The sequence below is a fragment of the Portunus trituberculatus genome, chromosome 1 (genome assembly GCF_017591435.1).
Source record: "Portunus trituberculatus isolate SZX2019 chromosome 1, ASM1759143v1, whole genome shotgun sequence".
NCBI lineage: Eukaryota > Metazoa > Arthropoda > Malacostraca > Decapoda > Portunidae > Portunus > Portunus trituberculatus.
The window spans coordinates 1,558,072-1,562,958 of record NC_059255.1 but is presented as its reverse complement, the minus strand read 5'-3'; positions in this window follow the sequence as shown (position 1 = coordinate 1,562,958).

Below are 4,887 nucleotides of genomic sequence, written 5' to 3'. Positions count from 1 at the left end.
TCTGCGATTGTGTTTTGTCAACATTATATATATTTTTCTCCTGCACATCCAGTCTATATTATTTAATCTATTTATTATCTAATTTAAACAAGAATTAATTTGTAATGGAATGTTTCGGTAAATTATTGTATTAACTTTTTTTCTCGAGTGAAAGCTGCAAAACTGTTATATAAAAGTACCAATATTAAGAGTTTTCTTTATTTTCATATTGTCAACCTTTTTTCCTTCTTTTTTTTATGCTTGTATATACAGTACATTGCAGGCAAAATAGGAGGCAGCACAGTGACAGGGTGACAGCAGTGCGTGGGCCGTGGGAAGTGAAGGCAAGAGAGTGACGCGCCGCGGTTCTTTTTGACTGTGACGTGAGAAGTGCTGTGTTGTGTTGTCACGCTGGAAAAAAATGAGTGCTGACCTATTACCGATGAAAAGCGAAAGAGATCACAAGAAGGAAAAGAAAAGTATACAATGTGGACGAAGAGAAAGAACAAGTGGTAGAATAAGCAAAACCAGAGGAACTGTACTTACATTTACACTATACTTCTACATTTTGTCTCCGTCATGGCGGCAACACATTCAACATGCACGGTAAGATCAACATTCACTTTCCACTATCAACTCCCTAGTACTGGGACGCCTTTTTTTTTATTTATTTATTTATTTTTTTTTTTTACCTTGAATTTTTGGTATGATTAGATGACTTTACTTAAACTAGGAAAGGTTTATGGAGGTCAGAAGGTTAATGTCCAAAGTCTTCACTATTTTAATCCCCACATCAGTTTCTGAAGTTGTCTAAAATCGCCAAATAACCAGAATGAATATGAAAACACGTTATGGTGGGTACTGAAGGGGTTCATTTTAATCCAAGACGAAGAAAGAGCCATATTTAAAAATGATAATGATAATAAACAATTAAAAGACAAAATAGTAATGATACAAAACAAAACAACTTGGAAAAAATAATAAAAAAAAAAAAAAGAAAAACTAAAAGAACACGAAATAAAACAATAAAAGCGAAAAGTAAGAAGAGTCAAATAATGTAACAGTATTCCCTTTCACCGCAGACGAGAAGAAGAAAATGAACAGAATGGTAGACTAAAGTAAAAATAAGAGAAACCAAGCAACTGGTGGTGGTGGTGGTGGAAACATTATCCTGACATGTGAAAATTGAAAGTAAATACAAAGGCTTTATTGTTTCAACATATATTTGTCTGTCTGTCTGTCTGTCTGTCTATATGTTTATGTATTAGTGTTATCATGTAGAACATCAGTCAGTTCACTATATGTTTCACCAGAAGCCATTAGAATGTCTAAAGAACCCTCAGAGGTCAGCTGAAGGGTTGTACAAGGAGGGCACAGACGAGACCAAGGGAGTTGCATTAACGCTGGTTTGCAGCCTTTCTCTGTGCCTAATTTTACAATATTATTTATCTAATTTTATTCATAATATCTCATATGCTTCGGTGCACGAGTTGACAGGAAGAGATACCGAAGCAGTCAGTGAATAGATGGCTGTTCCTATCCGGTCACACACGCACGAACATACGCACATTGAAGGCCAGGAAGGCAGGAAGCATGCAAGGCACACTGTAGCTACAGTAAACACTCCGGAGCAAAGCTGCCTCACCTTGTTTCATTGATCAGTCGACTCTTGCACATTTTCAAACTTACGTCATTTTTCACTTGCAATCGATGATTTTATATTCGGATCAAAATTTAAGTGACGTTTGAAAACTTTCGGCCAAAATTTGTGTAGGGCCGTGACGGCCTTGGGCGCCGCGTGGGGGGGAGAAGGTGGCTGTCGGGTCCCGCCTGGGGCCCAAGGCAGGGAACTGGCAGCAGGTCTTTGTTTTCCTTGGCGGCCTCAAGCTTCACTATAGTCATCCACTTGCAGCGCCTCACACTAGGCAAGGGTCGCCATGAGCAGGGGATCAATGTCTGCCATTCACCAGACAGGGGGAGTCCTAAAGGGGTGATAAGGGTTCCTTCCATACAGTCTGGTGGAGGGTGTGTACGGGTCCCTGGCCTGTGATGGCTCCGGGCTGAACAATTCGCCATGAACGAGGCCACGCTGTGCGCCATGCACCAGACACTGGCAGGACGAGGGGGGTCCTTTTGGGGTGAGAGGGCTCCCTTCATGACAGTGGCTGGGGCGTGGTGTGTGGCACGCTGTGTGCCATGCACCGGACACTGGCAGGACGAGGGGGTTCCTTTTGGGGTGAGAGGGCTCCCTTCATGACAGTGGCTGGGGCGTGGTGTGTGGCAGGTCATTGGTCATGGCGAGCCGTGTGAGGCGCGGCAAGGTTGCATCGTCATTGCCCTCACACGCACGGGACTGCTGGGGCGGACCCTTGGGGAGGAAGGGTTCGTTTTAGTCTAGTACCCGTGTAGATAGTTACACTTCAATGGCGGACACCTCACATACTGTGTCTCACTGTGGGCAAGTACTGCATGGCCTTCATTTCTTAATATATTAAAAATAGCACAAAATAAAGTTTTAAGATGTATCTTCTTAATGAAAAATACGATTCTACAAGAGATGTTTATAGTAGAGAAAAATTTAATATTCTTAATATTGATTCAATACACAAACACTTCACGCTTCTTTTAATTTACAAATATATTGGACACAGCTCAATATATACAGTCATTGATAACCTGTTCATACCCGCAGAAATCATGTAAATTTAAGATGCCCTACCTTTAGAACTACATTGTATAAGAATAGCGTCATATGTAACGGCCAGAACTTATATAACAACCTGTCAAGCGAGATCAAACTTCTTGATAATTTCAACACACAAGCATATAAAAACAAAATAAAGAAACATTTTGATAGAACAAAATTTAGCATAAACTTGTACCTATGCTTTGTGTTGTGTATCCCTTCATTATTACTTTTTTCTTTTCTTTTCATATATATATATATATATATATATATATATATATATATATATATATATATATATATATATATATATATATATATATATATATATATATATATATATATATATATATATATATATATATATATATATATATATATATATATATATATATATATATATATATATATATATATATATATATATATATGGTGTCTTAATCAGACTATAGAATGTATTAGTTAGGTTTTTACCTTGGTGACAGCACATTGTATGCAAGTTAACTTTACAATGAAATACAATGAAATCTAACTAGGTTAGATACTATGTAAAAAAAAAAAATTCTGCTCTCACTGCATATACTTTTTAATCAAAACCGTCTGTCTTAGGAGCCCCGACTCGACAGACCATACCTGACATATTTATTGATTGTAAATCTGCCTGTATGATTGATTGATTGACAGCTTATAGCTGTCGCCACGCCCGCATTGTTATCGTGGAAACTGGAATCGTTATCATAGAAACTCGCATTATCATCGTGGAAACTCGCATTGTTATCGTGGCAACTCGTATTGTTATCGTAGAAACTCGCATTGTTATCGTGGAAACTCGCGTTATCGCGGAAACTCGCATCGTTATCGCGGAAACTCGCATCGTTATCGCGGAAACTCTCATCGTTATCGCGGAAACTCGCATTGTTATCGCGGAAACTCACATTATTATCGTGGAAACTCGCATTGTTATCGTGGAAACTTACATTGTTATCGTGAAAACTCATATTGTTATCGTGGAAACTCATCTTGTTATCGTGGAAACTCACATTGTTATCGTGGAAACTCGCATTGTTATCGTGGAAACTCACATTATTATCGTGGAAACTCGCATCGTTATCGTGGAAACTCACATTATTATCGTGGAAACTCGTATTGTTATCGTGGAAACTCGCAACGTTATCGTGGAAACTCGCATCGTTATCGTGGAAACTCGCATCGTTACCGTGGAAACTGGAACCGTTATCGTGAAAACTCGCATCGTTATCGTGGAAACTCGCATCGTTATCGTGGAAACTCGCATCGTTACCGTAAAAACTCGTATCGTTACCGTGAAAACTCGTATCGTTATGGTGGAAACTCGCATCGTTATCGTGGAAACTCGCATCGTTATCGTGGAAACTCGCATCGTTATCGTGGAAACTCGCATCGTTATCGTGGAAACTCGCATCGTTATCGTGGAAACTCGCATCGTTATCGTGGAAACTCGCATCGTTATCGTGAAAACTCGCATCGTTATCGTGGAAACTCGCATCGTTATCGTGGAAACTCGCATCGTTATCGTGGAAACTCGCATCGTTATCGTGGAAACTCGCATCGTTATCGTGGAAACTCGCATCGTTATCGTGGAAACTCGCATCGTTACCGTGAAAACTCGTATCGTTATAGTGGAAACTCGCATCGTTATCGTGGAAACTCGCATCGTTATCGTGGAAACTCGCATCGTTATCGTGGAAACTCGCATCGTTATCGTGGAAACTCGCATCGTTATCGTGGAAACTCGCATCGTTACCGTGAAAACTCGCATCGTAATCGTGGAAACTCGCATCGTTATCGTGGAAACTCGTATCGTTATCGTGGAAACTCGCATCGTTATCGTGGAAACTCGCATCGTTATCGTGAAAACTCGCATCGTTATCGTGGAAACTCGCATCGTTATCGTGGAAACTCGCATCGTTATCGTGGAAACTCGCATCGTTATCGTGGAAACTCGCATCGTTATCGTGAAAACTCGCATCGTTATCGTGGAACCTCGCATCGTTATCGTGGAAACTCGCATCGTTATCGTGGAAACTCGCATTGTTATCGTGGAACATCGTATCGTTATAGTGGAAACTCGCATCGTTATCGTGGAAACTAGAATCAGATCGTCATCTTCGTCATGCACGTCGGAATTCCCGTTACATATCTATTTATCTGTTTATTTATTCATTTATCTATTTATCGTAACA